The following is a 25,703-nucleotide window of genomic DNA, read 5'->3' as shown; positions in this document are numbered from 1 at the left end:
CATTCACTTGGAATGCCACCATGTTAAAAGATTTATAAATGGCTATTAAACCAACCTAAGTCCATAGGATTTTTTTATATCTACTACAATTTCTAGAGAGTATTAGAAAATCTTGACCTGACTACAACATACAACTAATCTTGCAGATCTCAGCTCATACCCTTGCCTAGCCTTCAATCTCTGCAACTCTTGACAACTTGCCCTCCTTTCAAGCTTTATCTCCTTGAGTCTCCATACTCAATGTACCAATGTAATCATCTCTTTATGACCACTTATAGAAGCAGAGCCTCAATGCTCTTCCTTCTCCTACATGTCACCTCCTTGACACCCTTCCAACCACTTTGCAGATTTGGCTCTTTAGTAGCAATAGTATCAGCAGCTCTTTGCTTCTTGGTCTATGACTCCTTAAATAGAATTCTTGGAGTTCCTTTTTCTGCTCGATTCTTCCATTCTTTAATTTCAATTCGCATGGATTACGTAGGATTCATTGCATCCAACCCATATTCTATTTTCTCTAGAAACTTCTTGAATAATCCTTTAGAATTCACCCAAAAATGGTTTACATAGGATTTTGTGCCACCAACTCATCATTCTTATCTTCCAACTCATTCACAAAATTCAATGTAACCACTATGTCAATTCAGATTTGACGAATCTTCGTCATTTGAAATAATGCAGCAGATTGCCACTATTAAAATATCGGTGCTCGGCATATACTGTGTTACTCGGCATCAACTATGTTTTTCCTGATGCTCGACACCTGAAGATCACTCGATACTTGAAGATCACTCGACATACACTAAAATTTTCTGTTACTTGGCACCAACTAAAAACTTGCTCGACATGCACTAAAGATCTCAATTTAAGCTTTGCAGTCAACCTTGTTACAACTTCTTCCTCTAATGTTTCTAAGTGTGACCAACCTCTGTATCTTTGAGTATATTATCAATACATCATTTAACCATTTTCTTAACTGATCCTTGCACTTCATTACAACATCATAAGGGTATGTGCAGGATCATGGTGTACCAAACTATGGCCTTAAGTGGCAGCGAAAAATTAGCAAATCAGGGTTATGTCAACTTGACACATAATTTTAAAGTGGTTATGGACTTTATATCAAAAATTTCTAAGAAAATAATCTATAGAAAATTGAATGTAGTTCCTAAACTACTAGGCCTTATCTGGAGAAAAAAATAATTGATTGGTCAAAAGTTTGAATTTTAATCTAGTACTACAAAAATTTCAGGACAAAAAGAATAAGTAGGTGTATGTATGACCACCTTAATCAAAATTAAATTATAATTTTTTTTAATATAATTATAGATATAAAAAGTAGACTCATGCTCAGATGTGACGCATATTTTTGGGTATTTTTATTCCAAATAAATAATTAAATATGAATTTTCTAATAAAACATTTTTTTTTAAAAAAAAAACTCTCATTTCTGACCACCTTATCTAATAGAAAATTTTACCAAATTTTATTTTTATTTTATTTTTCTTATGGTGGGTGAAGCATAGAATGTGACACAACTTTTGGATTTAAAAAATGTTATACCGTTTGAAAGTTATAGCTATTTTTCAATTAGTATGTCAATTAGCACTTTACAATAATCTTCATTGAAAATTAACTAATAAATACTTATTGAACTAAGAATTTGACAGAAATTATTTTGATGGAATCTTGAGAGTGATATAAAAAAATCTGTTTCATTTCATTCAATTTTGATCAAAATAACATTGTCAGATGGCTATCCAAAGTCTGAGTGTCAGTAAAACCCTTCTCAAACATGTTTTTTGGGTTGACCGAATAGGCTTGGTAAGTACCAAGCCTAATCAGATATCCGATTTGAAATTGGATATTTGATTTCAAATCGGATATCAGTTATGAAATCAGATATCCAATTTCAAATCATCATGTTCGAATATTTATCACACCAATTTGAAGGGAAATTTGAGAGGGCAGATTTTTTTTCAATTTTAAATTTGGAGGGAGGGAAATTTGAGAGGAAATAAATTTAAGAGGGAAACTTTAGACTGTTTTAGAGGGAAATTTATTTTGGGAATGTTTGGACATTGATATTATTATTATATATTATTATAATTATTATAATATTATAGTAATATCTATGATTATTATTATTAAATATAATATAGTTATAAATATAATTATTATTATTATAATAACTAAATATAATATAGTAATATATATGATATATATTATTATTATTAAATATATATAGTAATATTATATGACTAAATTATTATATATAATAATTTATATGGTTATTATTATTATTAAATCTATAATCTAGTAACATATATGATTATTATTATTATATAATCTAATAATATATTATTGTTATATTAAAATATAAAATATTATATAATTATTAAGTATAATATTGTCATAAATGCATCATTTCAACACATTTCATGACAACATATGTCCCTAGGGCCCCTAGTGACCCCTTTCTATGCATTCCCGATCAGTCCCTAGGGGTCCTAGGGATATACATTGTCATGGAATGTGTCGAAACCATAAAAGACTCTAATATGTCCCTAAGGGTCCTAGGACACATATGGACATATGTCATCATGGAATGCGTCGAAAGGGGTCATAGGTCATCTTATGACCCCCTTCGACCCATATAAATGACTCTAACATGTCCCTAGGGGTCCTAGGACCCCTACGGACATATGTCATCATGGAATGCATCGAGAGGGGCCATAAGTCATCCTATGACCCCCTTCAATCAATATAAACGACTCTAATATGTCCCTAGGGGTCGTAGGACCCATTGGGACATATGTCATCATAGAATTTGTTAAAAGGTGTCATAGGTCATCTTGTGACCCCCTTTGACCCATATAAACGACTCTAATGTGTTTGTATGTCATCATGGAATGAGTTGAAAGGGGCCATAGGTCATCTTGAGACCCCACTTGGACCCATATAAATGACTCTAATATGTCCCTAGGGGTCCTAGGACCCATAAGGACATATGTCATCATGGCATCCATCGAAAGGGGTCATAAGTCATTCTATTAACCCCTTCGACCCATATAAATAACTCTAATATGTCCTTAGGTGTCCTAAGACCTCTAGGGACATATGTCATCATGGAATGGGTTGAAAGAGGTCATAACTCACCCTATGACCCCCTTTGATCCATTTAAACGACTCTAATATGTCCCTAGGGGTCCTAGGACCCTTATGGACATATGTCATCATGGAATGTGTCGAAAGGGGTCATAGGTCGTCCTATGACCCCCTTCAACTCATATAAATGATTCTAATATGTCCCTAGGGGTCCTAGGACCCCTATGGACATATGCCATCATGGAATGTGTTAAAAGGGGTCATAGTCATCCTATGACCCCCTTCGACCCATGCAAATGATTCTAATATGTCCCTAAGGGTCCTAGGACCCCTATGGACATATGTCATCATGAAATGTGTCGAAAGGGACCTATGACCTCCTTCGACCCATATAAATGATTATAATATGTCCCTAAAGGTCATAGGACCCTTAGAGACATATGTCATCATGAAATGTGTCAAAAGGGGTCATAGGTCATCCTATGACCCCCTTTGACCCATATAAATGATTCTAATATGTCTCTAGGGGTCATAGGACCTCTAGGGACATATGTCATCATGGAATATTTTGAAAGGGGTCATAGGTCATCCTGCGACCCCCGTTGACCCATATTAACAATTTTAATATGTCCCTAGGGGTCGTAGGACCCCTGGTAACACATGTTGTTATGGAATGTGTCAAAAGGGGTCATAAGTCATCCTATGACCCCCTTTGACCCATATAAACAATTATAATATGTTCTTAGGGGTCCTAGGACCCCTAGAGACATATGTCATCATGAAATGTGTCGAAAGGGGTCATAGGTCATCTTATGACCCCCTTCAACTCATATAAACAATTTTAATATGTCCCTAGGGGTCCTAAGACCTCTATAGACATTTTTCGTCATGGAATGTGTCGAAAGGGGTCATAGGTCATCTAGTGACCCCCTTTGACCCATATAAACAATTCTAATATGTCCCTAGGGGTCCTAGGACCCCTATGGTCATATGTCATCATGGAATGTTTCAAAAGGGATCATAGGTCATCCTATGACCCCCTTCAACCCATTTAAACGATTCTAATATGTCCCTAGGCATCTTAGGACCCTTATGGACATGTTTGGTCATGGAATGTGTCGAAAGGGGTCATAGGTCATCTTGTGACCCCCTTCAACCCATATAAACAATTCTAATATGTCCCTAGGGGTCCTAGGACCCCTATGGTCATATGTCATCATGGAATGTGTCAAAAGGCATCATAGGTTATTCTGTGACTCCCTTCGACCCATTTAAATAATTCTAATATGTCCCTAGGCATCCTAGGACCCCTATGGACATATGTCATCATGGAATGTGTCGAAAGGGGTCATAGGTCATCTTGTGACTCCCTTCAACTCATATAAATGATTATAATATGCTCCTAGAGGTCCTAGGACTCCTAGGGACACGTAGTCATGGAATGTGTTGAAAGGGATCATAGATCATCTTGTAACCCCCTTCGACGCATTTAAACGATTCTAATATGTCACGAGGGGTCCTATGGACATATGTCATCATGGAATGTGTTGAAAGGGCTCATAGGTCATCCTATGACCCCCTTCAACCCATATAAACGATTTTAATATGTCCCAAGGGGTCCTAGGACCCCTATGGACATATGTCATCATGAAATGTGTTGAAAGGGGTCATAGGTCATCTTATGACTCCCATCAACCCATGTAAATGATTCTAATATGTCCCTAAGGGTCGTAGGACACCTACAGACATATGTCATCATGGAATGTGACGAAAGGGACCTATGACCTCCTTTGATCCATATAAATGATTATAATATGTCCCTAAGGGTCCTAGGACCCCTAGGGACATATGTCATCATGAAATGTGTCGAAAGGGCCTATGACCCCCTTCGACCCATATAAATGATTCTAATATGTCCTTAGGGGTCCTAAGACCTCTAGAGACATATGTCATCATGAAATGTTTCTAGATGGGTCATAGGTCATCCTGTGACCCCCTTCAACCCATATTAACAATTCTAATATGTCCTTAGGGGTCCTAGGACCCCTAGGGACACATGTTGTCATGGAGTGTGTCAAAAGGGGTCATAAGTCATCCTATGACCCCCTTCGACCCATATAAACAATTCTAATATGTCCCTAGGGGTACTAGGACCCCTAGAGACATATGTCACCATGTAATATGTTGAAAGGGATCATAGGTCATCCTATGATCCTCTTTGACCCATATAAACAATTCTAATATGTCTCTAGGTGTCCTAACAGCTCTATGGACATTTGTCGTCATGAAATGTGTTGAAAGGGGTCATAGGTCATCCAGTGACCCCCTTCGACCCATATAAATAATTCTAATATGTCTCTAGGGGTCCTAGGACCCCTATGGTCATATGTCATCACTGAATATGTCAAAAGGGATCATAGGTCATCCTGTGACTCCCTTTGACCCATTTAAATGATTCTAATATGTCCCTAGACATTTGAAGACCCCTATGGACATATTTGATCATAGAATGTGTCTAAAGGGGTCATAGGTCATCCTGTGACTCCCTTCGACCCATATAAACAATTATAATATGTCCCTAGGGGTCCTAGGACCCCTAGAGACATATGTAGTCATGAAATATGTTGAAAGGGGTCATAGGTCATCATGTGACCCCCCTTCAACCCATTTAAACGATTCTAATATGTCCCTAAGGGTCTTAGGACCCCTATGGACATATGTCATCATGACCCATATAAATGATTTTATAGGTCATCATGTGACCCCCCTTCAACCCATTTAAACGATTCTAATATGTCCCTAAGGGTCTTAGGACCCCTATGGACATATGTCATCATGACCCATATAAATGATTTTAATATGTCCTTAGGGGTCCTAGAACCCCTATGGACATATGTCATCATGGAATGTGTTGAAAGGCGTCATAGGTCATCCTATGACCCCCTTCAACCCATGTAAATGATTATAATATGTCCCTAAGGGTCCTAGGACCCCTATGGACATATGTCATCATGGAATGTTTCGAAAGGGACCTATGACCCCCTTCAACCCATATAAATGATTATAACGTCCTTAAGAGTCCTAGGACCCCTAAGGACATATGTCATCATGGAATGTGTCAACCTATGACCCCCTTCGACCCATATAAATAATTCTAATATGTCCCTAGGGGTCCTAAGACCCCTAGGGACATATGTCATCATGGAATGTTTTCAAAGGGATCATAAGTCATCTTATGACCCCCTTTGACCCATATTAACAATTCTAATATGTCCCTAGGGGTCCTAGGACCCCTAGGGACACATGTTGTCATTGAATGTGTCAAAAGGGGTCATAAGTCATCATGTGACCTTTTTCGACCCATATTCATGATTCTAATATGTCCCTAGGGGTCCTAGGACCCCTAGAGACATATGTCATTATGGAATGTGTCAAAAGGGGTCATAGGTCATCCTATGACCCCCTTCAATCCATATAAACAATTCTAATATGTCCCTAGGGGTCCTAAGACCTCTATGGACATTTGTCGTCATGGAATGTGTCAAAAGGAGTCATAGGTTATCCTATGACCCCCTTCGACCTATATAAACAATTTTAATATGTCCTTAGAGGTTGTAGGACCCTGAGAGACATATGTCATCGTGGAATGTGTCGAATTGGGTCATAGATCATCATGTGACCCCCTTTGACCATATAAATTATTCTAATATGTCCCTAGGGGTCCTAGGACCCCTGTGGACATATGTCGTCATGGAATGTGTTGAATGACCTATGACCCCATTCAACCCATATAAATGGTTCTAATATATCCCTAGGGGTTCTAGGACCCCTAGAGACATATGTCATCATAGAATGTGTTGAAAGGGGTCATAGGTCATCTTATGACCCCTATGACCCCCTTCGACCCATATAAACACTTCTAATAGAAATAATATAGTAAAAATATAATAATATATTAAAAATAATAATAATATAGTGTAATAATCATATATATATTAATATATATATTATATTTATAGATTATAATAATAATAACATAATATATTATTATTTATTAATAACATAGGTCATAATAATAAAAATATATTATAGATTATAATTTATAGATGATAATAATAATAATAATATATATCAATAACATATATATATATATATAATATACTACATTATTATATTTAATAGAAATATAGTAAAAATAATAATAATTTAATTTCATATATATATATATATATATATCGATTAGTCATAGCTCATTAATTAGTCATATTATATATTTATAAATTATATAGTATATCTTTACATATTTCATAACTCAAATTAGGCATATAACTCACAAATTCATTTTTCCCTCCAAAATTTGTTTTTCCCTCCAATGTGTTTGTGCCACCAGTATCGAATATCCGATTTGATATCAGATATAAAATTGGATATCTGATCTCATATCGGATACTCGATATGGCTTGGGCCTTACTTTCCAAGTTTGCTACCTGGATAGGTGAAAAAAATTCAGAGACAATTTTGAAGCACTTTTAGACGTGATCAAACTCTCTCTTTTTCGCATTGCCAATTTTTGGCACACCATGATCCTGCACATACCCATAACTCAACCTTTCCCTTAGGTGCTCTTGTTACATCTTGTTGATCAAATCTTCTTCATCAATAAACTAAGTGATAGTACTTGGATCTTATAAGCAAATGTCATTACTACAAATAGCAAGTTTGACATCAATGACAAAACAATGATTGAAAACATTCTTTTCTAACAATTTCCCTCTTTGATCTTCAACAATGAGCTTTTCAATCAAATTTCCAACAATCTCCCTCTTTGGCATTGATGGCAAACCAAACTGATCAACCATCAGACTAAACTATTTAACCAGAAACTAACTTGGTTAGAATAGTAAGTCAAATGCCAAAAAGTAAATTGTAGCTTCACATCATCCTTCTACTATTTTGATTTCCTCATTTATGTTTCTCCCTCTTTGCTATCATATCCTTGTTCTTTATCTTTCTCCCTTTGTATTGCTCATCTTCTATTGTTCTGATCAACCTCTAATTATTTCTATCAATTGCCAATTTCTCCCTCTATCTACATTTGATTAGTTTCAAAACATCTTCTCCCTCATACTGTTGATCAATTTCTGCTTTACTTCTCCCTCTTTGACAACAATGCGAAAGACATGTTAGCATCTTAGTATGCAGGTGTAGCTTTTACAAGTTCATTCAATTTCTCCTTTTGTCACCTTGCTTGTGACTGATTTGGAATTTCAGCACTACTACTACTTTAGGCATGAATTCTAAAGTAAACATCCTCTATATCAATGTGTAAAATCTTCAACATTCAGCTTATTTGATGTAGGGCATACTTGCTTTTGCTTCAAGTAGCCTTAGCTAGGGGTATCACCCCTAACTTACCTCTAAGATACTCAAAAGCATCTTTAGGTAGTGCTTTCATGAAGATGTCAGCAATCTATTCCTTTAAGCTAACATATTCCATCTTCAGTTGTTTGTATTCCACCAACTCTCTTACATAGTGATACTTGATTGCAATATGCTTGGTTTTAGCATGCATTATAGGGTTCTTTGATATGTTAATAGCACTTGTATTATCACAATAAAGTATCACAGGCTCAGTTACCTCTTCCTTCATACCTTGCAATAAATGTTTGATCCATACAATATTGGTGCAATTTATAGTAGCTACCACATATTCAACTTCAGCAATGGACTATGAGGTGTAGCTTTGCTTTTTGCTAATCCATGTAATCAACCTTTTTCCTAAGAAAAGTACTCCTCCACTAGTGCTTTTTCTATCATCAATTTTACCTCCCCAATCTGCATCAGTGTAGGCTCTCAGTTCAAACTTCTCATTCCTCTTGTAGTACAAACCAAAATCATTAGTTCCTTTTAGGTATCTTAGTATTCTCTTTACTACCATTAAGTGATTTTCTCTTTGATTTGAAAAAAATCTTACTACTATTCCAATAGCTAATGCAATGTCTAGTCTACTATGTACAACATATTACAACTTTCTAATCATTGATCTATACAGTGTCTAATTTACTTCACCGGATTCAACATTCTTGGATAGCTTATGACCTGTTGCCATTGGTGTGCTAACTGGTTTTGAATCTTCTAACCCAAATGTTTTGAGTACCTCCTTGATGTATATGGATTAGGTCACAAATATGCCATGTTTCAATTGATGTACTTGTAAACAAACAAAGAATTTGATTTCTCCAAACATTGACATCTCAAATTCATGCTTCATTTAATTAGCATAATCTTTGCATAAAACATCTTTTCCTCCATATCATCAATAAAGATTTTTTTTATCAAAATATCTTTACCTTCTTTAGCTTTGATGTACAAGTTGTTGTTGTCATCTATTCTTTCAAATCCTATCTTCATAAGATATTTGTGCAACCTCTCATACCATGCTCTAGGTGCTTGCTTTAACCCATAAAGTGCTTTGTGCAGTTTACAAACCATGTCCTTGTTCTTCTCATCTACAAATCCCTCTAGTTGTTCTATGTAGACTTCCTCTTTTAGTATACCATTCAAAAAAGAAGACTTCACATCCATTTGGTATACTTTGAAACTTTTATATACAGCATATGCAAGTAATGTTTTTACTCCTTCCATTCTTGCAACAGGGGCAAATGTTTCCCCATAATCAAGACCTTCTTCTTGTGCATAGCCTTTGCAAACTAGTCTGGCTTTTTTTCTTGTTATCTCACCATTCTCATCAACTTTATTTTTGAACACCCATTTGGTTCCAATCACATTCTTATGGATTGGTCTAGGAACTAAAGACCATGTTTTGTTCTTCTCAATCTTATCTATCTCTTCTTTCATGGCTTTATACCAGTCATTTTCTTGTAGTGCATCTTTTACTGTCTTTGGTTCAACCTTGCTTAGTAGACATGATTCATTTCTCAATCTATTCCTTATCATAGGTCTGGCATCCTTGTCACCAATGATTTGATCTATAGGGTGATGTCTTCTCACATACTTGGCTAATCTTGGTTCACTCCTTTCCATGTTTTATCCTTCAGCTTCAAAGTCATTTTGTTTTTCTTCATTTAGTAATTCATCATCCCTCTGATGTATACTATTTTTAGAGCTAGAATGTGCATTTTCTACATTCTAAAACTCAACTTTTGAATTTAGCTCGGCATTCACAAGCTAAGATTCAGTAGATACTAAAGTTAGTTGTTGATTCCCAACTTGATTTGCAGCATTGTCTTCAATAGTCATTCCTTCTTAGAAGTATACAAAGGATCTATAATTCTCTGGTTGTTTGGATTCATCAACTTGAACTTTTGCATGCTCATCAAAATTTATATTTGCACTCTCCACAATCTTGTTAGTGTTAGTGTTCAAATACTTATATTCTTTTCTTCTAGTGGAGTATCCAAGGAATATGTCTTCATCACTCTTTGGATCAAACTTGCCATTTCTAGCATCTTTAAGAATACAACATTTACAACCAAATACTTTGAAATTTTTAACATTAGGTGAGTGACTATACCACAATTCAAAAGGTGTTGCATTTGTACATTTCTTAACTTGAACTCTATTCAGTGTGTAGACTACAGTACTTATAGCTTCTCTCCAGTACTTGAGTGCAACATTCTTCTCCATCATCAAAGTTCTAGCATAGTCAATCACTAACCTATTCCTCCTTTCAGCAATACCATTCTATGGTGGAGTTCTTGGTGCTGATGTTTTCCTTTTGATACCTCTTTCATTACAAAATATTTCAAATTCTTTTGATGTGAACTCACCTCCTCTATCTGACCTTAGGCATTTTAGACTCTTTTCAGTTTCTTACTCAACTCTGGCCAAATACCACTTAAACCTTTGAAATGCATCAGATTTTAGCTTTAAAAATATTGCATTCATCATCCTGGAATAATCATCTTCAAATAGCATTATGTATTTGTCTCCTAGGTAGCTTTGTACTTCTATTTGACCACATAAGTTTGTATGAACTAACTCTAGTACTTCTTTGGAAGTGTATGTTTTGCTTTTGAAACTAGATATAGTCATCTTCCCTAGTTGACATTGTTTGTACATTGTGTTTTTAGGTTTCTTCAATTTTGGTAATCCTCTGACTTTTTTCTTCTTGCTAATGTTGACTAGATTATCAAAATTAACATGACACAGCCTTTTATGCCACAACCACACATCATCAAGTCTAACAAAAAGACATATTGTATCTTCCATATCAAGATAAAATAGATTACTCTTAGTTTGTTCACCTTTTCCTATCAGATTTCCATCAGTATCATAGATCTTGGCAATTTTGTTTCCAAATTCAACTTTGCAACCTACATTACCTAACTGTGATACACTCAACAAGTTGTAGTTCAATCCTTCAACATAGTATGCATTATCACATGAAATTTTCTCTGTGAGATTAATAGAGCATTTTCCTTTGATTTTACATGGGGTATCATTACCAAATCTAACACTATTTCCATTATACTAAGTAAAGGTAATGAACTTACTTTTATCTCCTATCATGTGATGTGAGCATCCACTATTTATGATCCACTTTTCATTCTTGTTCACACAAGTAATCAATGTTGTTGCTTCATCTTCATCTTTATCTAATTCATCGTTCACTGCTACATAGACTACTTCATCATCATTCTCATTAGAATCTTTTTCAATAATGTAGCATCTCTTGCCTTTCTCTTTGTAATCTTTGCTATCATCTTCTTTCTTGTTCTTGTACTTGTTTCCTTCTTTGTAGTTCTTCTTTTGTGTACATCTTGCAGCAATATGACCTACTTCATTACAATTGAAACATATTATAGGGAGCTTACCATTGAATTTTCATTTGCCTCTATGGAATCTCGTAGCTAATAGTGCTTCTAACTGTTCTACATCTTCATCATCTATGTTGCTATCACTGGATGCATGTTTTCCTTTTCTTCTTTTCTTACTTGAAGTGTCCTCCCCATTGTCTTTTATTGTCATCTTAGCCTTGAAAGCAAATTCAAGGTTCTCATCTCTATAGTTGTCAAAATTGGATAGCTCAAATGCAGTCAGTCTTCCCACTATTCCTTCAAAGGTTAGTGTGTTCCCTTGTACACACCTTAGCTCTTGGATGGCTGAGAGTCTAATAGCATAGATAGGGAGCAGAGTTCTTAATTATTTTCTGATGGTTATTTCTTCTTCTAATTGACCACCTAGACTTCTTATTGCACTTACCACTTCTTTCATTCTTGCAGCACATTTAGTAGCATTTTCACCTTCCTCCATTTTCATGTCATCAAACTTTCCTCTTAGGCTTTCTCTTTTTGCTCTTTGAACATTTTGATCTCCTCCATAGATATCTAATAAATCTTTCCACATCTTGAATATAGTGTCATAGTCTTTGATGTCATCATATTCTTCATAGTTAAGTGTAGATTCAATTTCCAACATTGCTTGATTGTGCTCTTTCTTTTTGTTCAAATCATTTACAGTAAGAGGTCCTATTGGAGTTACATGCTCTGTTCTAGTTGAGGTTTTTGCATAGTCACCTATTGATCCAAGGTGAAATTTCATCAAACTTTACCATGCAACAAAGTTGTCTTTTTTGAGATTGGAAACTTCTCTCTTGGACATCTTGATCTTTCTACTTGTAGTACCTTGAAACTAAATCAACAGATGGCTCTAATACCAATTATTAGAAATTTTTTAGAATAACTGAGAGGGGGGATGAATCAATTATTCAAGGTCCAAATGTCCTATTCAAACTTTTCTCTAAGTATAGTGAACCCATTCAACCATTCATTCATTCAAGCTTTAACTTATCTAATCAGCAAGTTACTGTAAATCAACATGCAAGCATAACACATAAGAAATCAACACTAACACACTGATTTACGTGAAAATCCAATTTGGAAAAAACCACCAGTAACATGCTACTCAATTCTCACTCTTCTAAAGTGATGCCCTATGAAAGGCTTACAACACATTGTCAAATGTGACCTTGTTAGAGGATTTATCCACTTTGTTAGAAGTGAACCTAGTTAAAGGACTTTAGAACATTCACTTGGAATGCCACCCTATTAAAAGATTTAAAAATGGCTATTAAACCAACCTAGTCCATAAGATTTTTCCATATCTAATACAATTGCTAGAGAGTATTAGAAAATCTTGACCTAACTACAACATACAACTTATTTTTTGTAGATCTCAGGTCACTTCTTATCTCATACCATTGCCTAGCCTTCAATCTCTGCAACTTTTGACAGCTTGCCCTCCTTTAAAGCTTTGTCTCCTTGAGTCTCCATACTCAATGTACCAATGCAATCATCTCTTTATGACCACTTATAGAAGTAGAGCCCTTGTGCTCTTCCTTCTCCTAGATGTCACCTCCTTGACACCCTTCCAACCACTTCGTAGATTTGGCTCTTTAGTAGCAATAGTATCAGTAGCTCTTTGCTTCTTGGTCTATGACTCCTTAAATAGAATTCTTGGAGTTCCTTTTTCTACTCAATGCTTCCATTCTTTAATTTCAATTTTTTGGATTAGGTAGTATTCATTGCATCCAACCCATATTCTATTTCCTCTAGAAACTTCTTGAATAATCCTTTAGAATTCACCCAAAAATGGTTTACATAGGATTCTGTGCCACTAACTCATCATCCTTATCTTCCAACTCATTCACAAAATTCAATGTAATGACTATGTCAACTCAAATTTGGAAAATCTTTGTCATTTTAAATAATACAGTAGCTCGGCACTATTAAAATACTGGTGCTCGACACATACTGTGTTACTCATCATCAACTATGTTTTTCCTTATACTTGGCACCTGAAGATCACTCGGTACCCTAAGATCACTCAGCATACACTATAATTTCCTATTACTTGGCTCAAACTAAAAAAATTCTCGACTTCAAAACATGCTTAGCACCCACTAAAGATCTCAGTCTAAGCTTTACAATCAACCTTGTTACAACTTCTTTCTCTAATGTTTCTAAGTGTGACCAACCTCTGTATCTTTGAGTATGTTATCAATACATCATTTAACCATTGTCTTAACTAATCCTTTCACTTCATTACAACATCATAACTCAACCTTTCCCTTAGGTGCTCTTGTTACATCTTGTTGATCAAATCCTCTTCATCAATCAACTAAGTGATAATATTTGGATCTTATAAGAAAATGTCATTCCTACAAATAGCAGGTTTGACATCAATGACAAAACAATGATTGAAAACATTCTTTTACAAAAATCTACCTCTTTGATCTTCAACAATGAGCTTTTCAATTAGATTTCCAACACACACACAGTTTGCTACTATTTTCAACAATTTGTATCACAAAGTGTGATTGTACATCTCAAATGCATTGATGAAATTATTGGAGGATCACAAAAAAATCCTATGGCCCTCCTCAAATTCCTACAACTCCTATTCATAAAAGTGATTCCAAGGAAAAAATTATAGAAAAGGAATATTTATTGAGTGCATTGAATGAAGAGATGATCAATTTTATGGAGATGGAGATAACCAATCAAATATGGGAATGATATAGAATGTTCTATTAGATATGTTAGAAGATTACTTGATGAAGATGAGATTTTTTCAAATGCTTTGAATCCCTACTATGAAAAAAAGGTTTTATCTATTGAATAAGTAAGGATAGTTACTAATTTGACAAAAGAAAAAAAAAAATTTAAGCTTTCGACCTTTAATATAAGTGTATTAGGTGGTGCATTACCTAATAATGAGATAGAATTCAAAGGTCATATGAGAAGAAAATGTTGAGAAAAGATTGATACAAGTATGAGAATGTGTTTCAATCGTTGTTTTGTCACTGATGTAAAACCTGCTACTTGTTGGTAAGACAACTGCTTAGTTGATTTGAGTACTATAATTTATTTGATTGATGAAGATGATTTGATCAAATATGATAACAAGAGAACCTATAGGAAAGGTTGAGTTATGGTATGTAAAAGGAGTACAAAGATTAGTTAAGACAGTGATGACATAGTGTATTGATTATCTCCTTAAGGCTGCAAAGGTTGGATACATTGATTAAGTCTAGAAGAATAAGTATGAAGAATTGAGTCTGCCAAGCTTGACCAAGTGTACAATAAGTGCCAAGAAAAGTTAGTGCACCTGAGCAAAAAATCAGTTGGAGCTGAGTAAAGTGAAGTTTTAGTGTATGCTGAGTGAACTTAGTGTAAGCTGAGTAAAGTTTAGTTGATGCCAAGCACCAGTATACTTTAGTGTTTGTCGAGTTAACTAGTTGAAGATGAGGGAAAGAATAGTATGGAAGATGAGTGATGGTATATTGATGTCGAGTGCTAGTATTCATGTTAAATTATAGATTTAAAAAATTTGATCTGACTATTTTATTTTCTTGAATTATGTGAAGCATGCAGAAGATAACTATGATGAGCTAGTGGCACAAAATTCAAGTTAAACTATTTTGAGGTGAATTCAAATAGGATTGAGGGAGAAGTTTCTAGAGGAACCAAATGGAAAAGTGGGTAGATTCATTGTATCCTACATAATCCTACCTAATCCTAAAATGGATGATTGAGGTGAAATGGAAAAAGATCTTAAATCTCTATTTATAGAGAGAGTTGGTCAGAAGAAAAGATTGTCATGTGCGAGAACCTAAGGAAGACAAGGAGTCTATGGTATTGCTTAATTCAATGGCCGAATAGAAGAGACTGCTCTTGGAAAGAAAAGCAAGAAGGCTTAAGAGTATGAATGCTTAAAGGGTGAACAAACTATCAGATCTAAAGTGTATGAAAGTCAAGAAAAATGGAAGACTAAAACAAAGATCTATAATCTACAAGTGAGTTATAATTTGTTATCAAATCAAGCCTTATTATTTCTTTCTAATCATTATATCAGTCTAGGGAAAATTCTTTAGATTAAGGTTGACCTAATAGTCATTTGTAAATCCTTTAATTAGGAGGCATTCCAAGTAAATTATCTAAATTCCTCTAACAAGGCTCAATCCTAATAGGGTGACTGAAATCCTCTAACCAAGTCACATTTAACAGTGTGTATTGTAACTTTTAATAGGGTTGGCCTTTCACAAGGCATCACTTCAGAAGAGTGAGAATTAGTAGCATGTTAGTGGTGGTTTTTTCCCAAATTGGGTTTCCACTTAAAATTCATGTGTCAAATGTGTTATTGTATCTATTATGTTTCATGTTTACATTTCTACGAAAAAAATTGACCTAAGATAGTAACCTATAAAGTTTAAGCATTGTATGATATAATGGATGCATGTATCATAAGGTTTTATGGATATGGGTTCACTAAGCTATGAAAATTTTTATTTGTACATCTAAACCTTAAATTATAGATTCACCCCCCCTCTCAATTTATCTAAAGAATTCCAACAATCAGTATTAGAGTCATCTTCTTAAGAGGACTAGTTTGAAGGTACTAGAAGCAAAAGATCAAGATGTCAAAAAGAGAGGTACTCAAGCTTAACAAGGAGAACTTTCCTACATGGAAAAGTCTGATGTAGCTACACCTAGAAGGTCTTGGAGACCATGCATAATTTACCATCATCATTGAGCATGTTGATCCTATTGGAGGCCCAACTGTTGATGATCTAAAAAAGAAGAAAGAACACAATTAGGCAATGTTAGAGATTACCTCTACCCTTAGTTATTTTGATTTCAATGGTATCAATGATTGTGACAATGCAAATAAGATGTGGGATACTCTCCACACTATTTATGGAGGAGATACAAATATTTTGAGAGCCAAATCTGAAATTCATAGAGGTAAGTTTGATGACATGAGGATGCAAGAAGGTGAGAATGTTGCTCAATATTGCTCTAGAATAAAAGATGGTGTTAATGTTATAAGAGGAGCTAATGGTATTGTTGATGATGATACTATATTGAGTAAAGTATTGAGAACATTGTTGTCCATGTATGCTATTAGAGTTTCTTCCATACAAGAACTAAGATGTATACCAAGTTCTAATTTGACTCTCAAAGGTTTGGTAGATAGGCTAACTACCTTTGAGCTATCCAATTTTGATAATTTCAAACTTGAAAATGTTGAATCTACTTTCAAAGCTAAGCTATCATTAAAAGTACCTAAGGAGAAGAAGAAAAAGGTCAAATATGTTTCTAGTGATAGTGACACAGATGAGGAAGATGTAGAACAACTTGAAGCACTACTAGCAAGGAGATTTCACTAAGGCAAAGGAAAATTCAAAGGTAAGTTACCTATCATGTGTTTTAATTGCAATGAAGTTGGTCATATTGCTGGTAGATGTCCAAAGAAGAAGAACAATAGAAGTGGTGACAAATATAGAAGCAAAAGAGATGAGGACAGCAAAGATTAAAAAGACAAAGGCAAGAAGTCTTACTACATTGCAAAAGAGGAAACAAAAGATGGATCTAATGATCATGATGATGAAGTGGTGTATGTTGCAATGAAGGATGATTCCAATGAGGATGAGGCAACTGCACTGGTATCTTATGTGAACAAGAGTGACAGATGGATCATTGATAGTTGGTGTTCACATCACATGACTAGAGATAAAAGTAAGTTCAATACCATGAATTATTATGATAAAAATAGTGTAAGGTTTGGTAATGAAGCACCATGTCTGATAAAAGGAAAAGGTTCTATCAAACTCACAGAGAAGATTTTGTGTGACAATGCTTATTATGTTGAAGTACTTAACTATAATTTGTTGATTGTGTCACCTAAATAGTTCATGTTGCAAGGTTAATTTTGAGAACAAGATAGCTAAGATATATGATACTGATGGGAAACTAATTGGAAAAGGTGATCAAACTAGAGGTAATCTATTTTATCTTGATATGAATGATGTTACTTGTCTTGTTGTAGAATTTGATGATGTGTGGCTATGGCACAAGAGGTTATGTCATCTTAATTTTGATAACTTGGTTAGTATCAGTAACATGAGAAGAGTTAGAGTTTTACTTAAATGAAGAAACATGACAATATAATTTGTAAACAATGTCAGTTAGGCAAGATGACAAAATCTAATTTTAAGAGTAAGACTTACACCTCTAAAGGAATTTTGGGGATTGTTCATACTAATTTTTTTGGACCAATTGATGTGCAAAGCTACGAGGGTGAAAAGTACATAATTTTATTTGTTGATGATTATTCTAGGATGATGACAGTTATGTTTCTGAAATAGAAATTTGATGCTTTTCAAATATGTAAGTGGTACTTATCAAGAGTTGAGAAGGAGACAAGTAAATACCTAAAAATTTTGAGATTTGACGGAGGTGGAGAATTTACATCAAATGAGTTTGAGATGTTTTGTAATGACAGAGGAATCAAAAGACAAACATTTTCACCTAGGACCCCTCCAAAAAATGGAATTATTGAAAGGAGGAATATAACTATAATGGACTATGCTAGGACACTCATGATGGAGAAGAATTTTTCTTTGAAATACTGGAGAGAGGCTATAAGTATAGTTGTCTATACCTTAAACTATGTGTAAGTCAAGAAAGGTACTCATTCAACACCTTTAGAATTATGGTATGGATACTGACCCAATGTAAAATATTTTAAGGTATTTGGAAGCAAGTGTTATAGTCTTAAAGATTTAGGAATGGTAAATTAGATGCTAAAAGTGAAGAAGGTATATTCCTTGGCTATTCCACAAGAAGTAAAGCTTATAAGTGTTTAAATACTAACACTAACAAAGTTGTGAAAAGTGCAAATGTGAAGATTGATGAATATACAGAGGTACATGAGGCTAAACCTATGAAGGAAACAGAGGAATACAAATCTTTTGTATACTTTTATGAAGGCATGTCTACTGATAAAGATGTTGTAAATCAAGTTGCAAATCAAAAGCAAGTTTCAGTGACTGTTGAGTCACATACAACAAATGTCGAGTTGCATTCAGGAACCGAGTTGTAGTCAAGTGCCAAGTTATAGACTGAAGCTGAGACATGTTTTGATTCTGAGATTGGTGTACATGAAAGAAATGTTGAATTACCTAATAGAGAAGTACATAGTGATTCAAAAGTTGATAGACCTAATGAGGAAAGTAGAGCAGAACCAAGATTATCAAAGTATGTCAAAAGACATCACCCTACTGAATAAATTATTAGAGATAGAGATGCTAGACCAATGACAAGAAACATGTTGAGAAGTGATACATGTTTTCTAAGCATGCATGAACCTAAGTCATTGAAAGATGACTTAGAAAATGTGGACTAGAATAAAGCCATGAAAGAAGAGATTGAATAGATTAAAAAGAACAAGACATGGACTCTAGTTCCTAGACCAGATGACAAGAATGTGATTGGAACCAAGTGGGTGTACAGAAACAAGTTAGATGAAAATGGTGAAGTCACAAGGAATAAGGAAAAATTAGTTTACAAGGAGTATGCACAAGAAGAAGGAATTGACTATGGAGAAACATTTGCCCCTATTGCAAGATTTGAAGGAGTAAGAACTCTCCTTGCATACAAAGGTTTCAAAGTTTATCAAATGGATGTGAAGTCAGCATTTCTGAATGGTATATTAGAAGAAGTGGTCTATATCGAATAGCTAGAATGATTTGTTGATGCTAACATAAGAACATGGTATGTAGACTACAAAAAGCTTTATATAGTTTAAAGCAAGCACCAAGAGCATGGTATGAAAGGATTCATAGTTATCTTGTGAAGATTGGATTTGCGAGGACTGATGATAACAGCAATCTATACTTGAAGATATAAAAAGGCAAAGATATTTTACTAGCTAAAAATTTTTTTGATGATATTATATTTGGAGGTCAAGATGGATTATGTAAGGCATTTGAAAATGAAATAAAGAAAGAATTTGAGATGTTAATGTTTAGAGAGATCAAGTTCTTTGTTGGTTTGCAAGTATATTAGATGAAATATGGTATATACAACACTCAATCTAAGTATGTGAAGGAAATATTGAAAACTTTTGGATTGGAAGATTCAAAACCAATTAGCACACCTATGGTGACAGGCCACAAGTTGTCAAAGAGTGATGATTTAGCTAATGTGAATCAAACATTGTACAGGTCTATGATCAGAAAATTGCAATGCATAGAACATAGTAGACCTAACATTGCATTATCTATTGGGATAGTTACAAGATTCTCTACTAATCCTAAGGAGAATCATTTGATGGTTGTTAAGAGAATAATGACATATCTGAAAGCAACAGAAGACTATGGTCTATACTACAAGAAAAATGAAAAATTTGAGTTGAGAACCTACACTAAATTTGATTGGGATGGAAACATTAATGACAAAAAGAGCACTAGTGGAGGAGCATTTTTCTTAGGAAAGAGGTTGGTCACCTAGACCAACAAGAAACAAAATTGAATATCTCAATCTATTGTTGAAGTCTACTATGTGGCTACTGCAGTAAATTGTTCAAACATTGTATGGATCAAACAACTATTCAAAGGTATGAAGGAAGAAATCACTAAACCTATGATACTTTATTGTGATATAAAAGTGCTATAAATATATCAAAGAACCCTATCATGCACATAAATACTAAGCACATTTCAATCAAGTATTATTACTTGAGAGAGTTATTTTAAGACAAAGAAGTGAAGATGGAATATGTGAATACAAAAGTGTAGATAGCTGATATCTTCACAAAAGAATTATTTAAGGATGATCATGAGTATCTAAGAGGTAAAATAGGGGTGAATGGCCCTATCCAAAGCTACTTAAGAAGCATGAGTAGTGCTCTGCATCAACCAGGTTGAATGTTGTATCTTACAACTTGATACATTGGATATTAGTTTTGGGGTTGCTTAAAGTAATGAAGGAACTGAATTAGAAGATCAATCACAATTAAGGTGACAGAGGGAGAAACTAAAATTGTTAACATCTACATGTTGAGATGACAAGTCTTTGGCATTTTTGTCAAAGAGGGGGATATAAAAAAATACAAAACAAAGTGAGAAAGAGGGAGAAATACTTTAGAAGGGGAAAGTAATATGAAATATCTACTTAGAGGGAGATAGTGTACCTAATGTTTACTAAAGATGATGAAATGACTACAAGCATTACATCTACCTAGTAAGAAGGAGAAAGTACTAAAGGAGTCATAAGGAAGAGTTGATTGTCTTTTGATCATAACAAAATTTTGTATCCTGTATAGAAGATAAAAGTTGATGATAGGAGAGATTTCAATACAAGGAATTATTTTATTTTTGGTATTGTTATTGTTAATGGTTTTCCATCAATCCCAAAGAGGAATATTGTTGAGAAAACATTGATACAAGTATGAGAATTTGTTTCAAATCATTGTTTTGTCACTGATGTCAAACCTACTACTTGTTGGTAAGACAACTACATAGTTGATTTGAGTACTATAACTTGTTTGATTGATGAAGAGGTTTTGATCAAATGTGATAAAAAGAGCATGTAGAGGAAAGGTTGAGTTATGGTATGTAAAAGGAGCACAAGGATCAGTTAAAACAGTGGTGACATAACGTGTTGATTATCTACTTAAGGCTACAAAGGTTGGAGACACTGATTAAGTCTAGAAGAACAAGTATGAAGAATTGAGTCTTCCAAGCTTGACCGAGTGAATAATGGGTGCTAAGAAAATTTAGTGCAAGCCAAGTAGAAAATTAGTTGGAGCCGCGTAAAGTGAAGTTTTGGTGTATGCCGAGTGAACTTAGTGTAAGCCAAGTAAAGTTTAGTTAATGTCAAGCACCAGTAAACTTTAGTGTTTGCCAAGTTAACTAGTTGAAGATGAGTCAAAGAACAATATGGAAGCTGAGTGATAGAATATTGATGTCTAGTGCTAGTATTCATGTTAAATCATAGATTTGGCTAATCTAAGCTGACTATTTTATTTTCTTGAATTGTGTGAAGCGTGTGAAAGATAACTATGATGAACTTGTGGCGTAGAATTCAAGTTAAATTATTTTGAGCTGAATTCAAAGAGGATTGAGGAAGAATTTTCTAGAGGAACCAAATGGAAAAGTGGGTAGATTCATTGTATCCTACCTAATACTACCTAACCCTAAAATGGATGATTGAGGTGAAATGAAAAAATATCTTAAATCTCTATTTATAGGGAGAGCTGGTTAGAAGCAAAGGTTGTCATGTGCAAGAACTTAACGAAGAAAAAGAGTCTAGGGTATTACTTCATTTAGTGGCCATATAGAAGAGACTGTTATTCGCAAGAAAAGAAAGAAGGCTTAAGAGTATCAATTCTTGAAGGGTAAACAAGCTATCTAAGCTAAAGTGTGTGAAAGCCAAGCAGAATGGAGGACTAAAACAAAGATTTGTAATATGCAAGTGAGTTGTAATTTTTTATCATCTTGAGCCTTACTGTTACTTTCTAATCATTGTATCAGTCTAGGGTAAATCCTTTAGATTAAGGTTGACCTAACAGTCATTTGTAAATCCTTTAATTGGGTGACATTCCAAGTGAATGATCTAAAGTCCTCTAACAAGGCTCACTCCTAACAGGGTGATTGAAATCCTCTAACTAGGTCACATTTAATAGTGTTTATTGTAACCTTTAATAGGGTTGGCATTTCACAGGGCATCACTTAGAAGAGTGAGAATTAATAACATATTACTAGTGGTTTTTCCCAAATTGGGTTTCCATATAAAATCCATGTGTCAAATGTGTTATTGAATATGTTATGTTTCATGTTTACATTTCTACAAAGTTGTTTTGACATAGGACAATAACCTACAAAGTTTAAACATTGTATGATCTAATGGACGTATGCTTAATAAGGTTTTATGGATATGGATTCACTATGTTTTGAAAAGTTTTTTTAGTACATCTAGACCTTGTATAATTGATTCACCCCTCCTCTCAATTATTTTAAAGAATTCTAATAGAAAACACATGCAATTATGACAAAGAGACCTAAAAGAGATGAAAGAAGAAGATAAGGAGATTGATGAATCAGAAGAAAAGTTTTCAAAAATAATGGAGTATAGAGAACCATCTGCTAGTAAGTACAAAGGAGAGATGTCTTTTAAATGTTTTCTTGTGGTAACGTAGGAAATTTTGCATCTAGATGTCCTTATGGAATTTCTAATTAAAATTTTGATCCTAAGCTCGGAGAAATATGTTATTATACTCTTCACGGTGAAGGTGTTAGTAATAATGAATATAATGGAGCTGAAAAGGATGATTATTTGTTTACATTCATTCGTAGTAAAGAAGATAATGAAGCCTTGAATAATGTTGTAACTATTAATGTCATTTTTGAATAAAAATCTTTGACTACTCAAGTTGTAAAGGAAGACAAATGGGTGATTGATAGTGTATGATTTCACCACATGTTTGGTTGCAAGAAAAAAATTTTGAGCCATGAAAAGTATGAAGGTGGTGTATCAAAATGGGGAGACAAATCTGGTATAATATAAAAGGTAAAGGGTGTGTTACTTTTGATGCTAAAACTAACATTAGTGATGTTATGTATGTGGAAGGTTTCAAGCATAATTTTCTAAGTGTTGGTTAGCAGATGAATATATGTTTTAAATTACATTTCAAAGATCATATGTGTAATATCTTTAATGATTATGGAAAGGATATTTCAAATGGATCAAATAAAAGAGGTAGTAAGTTTCTTTTGAATAGTGGACATAGGACTTCTTTTAATTCTCAAATAGATAAATGTTGGTTATGGCAGAAAAGAATGTGTCATGTGAATCTTGACAATATCATTGTCATAAGATCTACTTATGATGTTACACATTTTCCTTTTATAAATAATCCTTCTAATATTTTTGTAAACAATGTCAATTGGGTAGAAAATTAGATGTACTTTTCACTCTAAGATAGAGAGATCAAATGAATTGCGTAATATTGTTCGTAATTATTTGTGTTGTCCTACTAAGATAAGAAGTCTTTAAGGTGATAGGTATTTCATGATATTAATAGATGATTGTTCTAAAATAGTTTGGGTGGCTTTTCTAAAAGAAAATTTTGAATCCCTTAATATTTTACTCCTTTAAATCATTGGTTGAGTGTGAGATAGGTATAAAGATCAAGAAGTTGAGATTAGATAGAGGTGGAGAGTTTACATCAAATGAGTTAAACTTATTTGTAAAATGCATGGCATCAAGAAGAAGTTATCTAGTCCTACATCTCCTCAACAGATTGGCATTATAAAGTGAAGAACTGAACAATTTTAGAGGAAGAAACGACCATGGTTCTTGAAAGGAATTTCCTTCAGATATTTTTGAGAGAAGCTACAAGATTTACACTCATCCACACACAAATTAGAGTGGGATTAGGGTGACACCTTGTTATTTGTGGGATGGACATGTGCCTACACTTTGGTATTTAAAATATTTGATAGTAGATATTATATAAAGAGAGATGGTGATACAAGTGAGTTTTATGCAAGGAGTGATAAAACTATATATATTGTATACTCTACCTAAAGAAAAGCCTATAATTCTACATCAAGAGATTGAGGAAACTAGTAGAAAGCACAAATGTTAAGATAGATGAAATTCTTGAGAACCTTAAAAGATGCATTGAAAGAAAGTATCACAAAAATAATGATGATAAAATTTAACTAAAAGTTCCAAACTCAAATTGAAGGATGGCAAAAAGGCATAGAAGATGACTCCTATACAATAGATAAACTAAGAAACCTAAGACAAGGTAGAAGACTCCAAGATATGTGAGATTTAATCATAATGAAGAATAGATCATTGGTGATAGAAACAAAGGATTTTTATAAGACAAGAATGGTTACAACAATTAGATATACATGATATTTGATACTAAGCCTCTAGATGTAGAAATGGATTTTCAAGATGATCACAAGATTGATAAAATAAAAGAAGAATAGTTACAAATTAAAAGGAGTAAACTTTATTTAATATCAAAATTTGAATCAGGTGATAATGATTGGACTAGGACTATTAAGGAAGAGATTAATACTACAAAAATCATGTTAAGAGGCTCATGTATAGAGCATATGCACTTAAGGAACTACTTAAGAATGAGAATAATGGTATAAAATGTGTGAAAAGTGAAAGCTCAAAGTCAAGGAAATATGGCCATGAAGTTAAAAGATGAGAGAAAATAAAAAAGGAGAATGAATCAAAAGAAAAACGAAGGAGGAATAACCAAAAAAGGGAGAAGAACATGGAAAAAGGAAGAAAATCAAGTATAAGAAGGAAATAAGGAAACATAGCAAGAACAAGATTTCTTTTGAAAGAGGATCTGGGTCACCAAAATTTAGAGGCAGGTGTTTTTATTTTGGAATATATGGACATACTATTATTAATTAAAAAAAAATCATATATGTTGAAAGAGAACTCACTCCTCTAGGAAGAAGAACAAAAGGAACATCCATAGTTCAAACATATAGAGTGACATAAAAAGGCTAAATGATACTTTCAAGATGAAAATCAGTAAGTGTATATGTCCTATGATGAGAGAAGATGAAAATGGAAAAAATATTTTGATATACTTGAGGTAGAATATGTCCAAGTACATTACCAAGATCTTCAAAATAAAGAAGAAGATAAAAGGAATCTCATGAAGAAGAATATAGAAAGTAAGGAAGCGCAATTAGAAAAAGAAGCAGAATGAAAAATATAAAGTTTTGAAGATACTTAAGGAATAAA

The sequence above is a fragment of the Cupressus sempervirens genome, chromosome 5, assembly GCF_028749045.1.
Source record: "Cupressus sempervirens isolate cs-2001-9-10 chromosome 5, ASM2874904v1, whole genome shotgun sequence".
Taxonomy (NCBI): domain Eukaryota; kingdom Viridiplantae; phylum Streptophyta; class Pinopsida; order Cupressales; family Cupressaceae; genus Cupressus; species Cupressus sempervirens.
The sequence above is the reverse complement of the archived record's forward strand: the minus strand, read 5'-3'. Positions refer to the sequence as shown.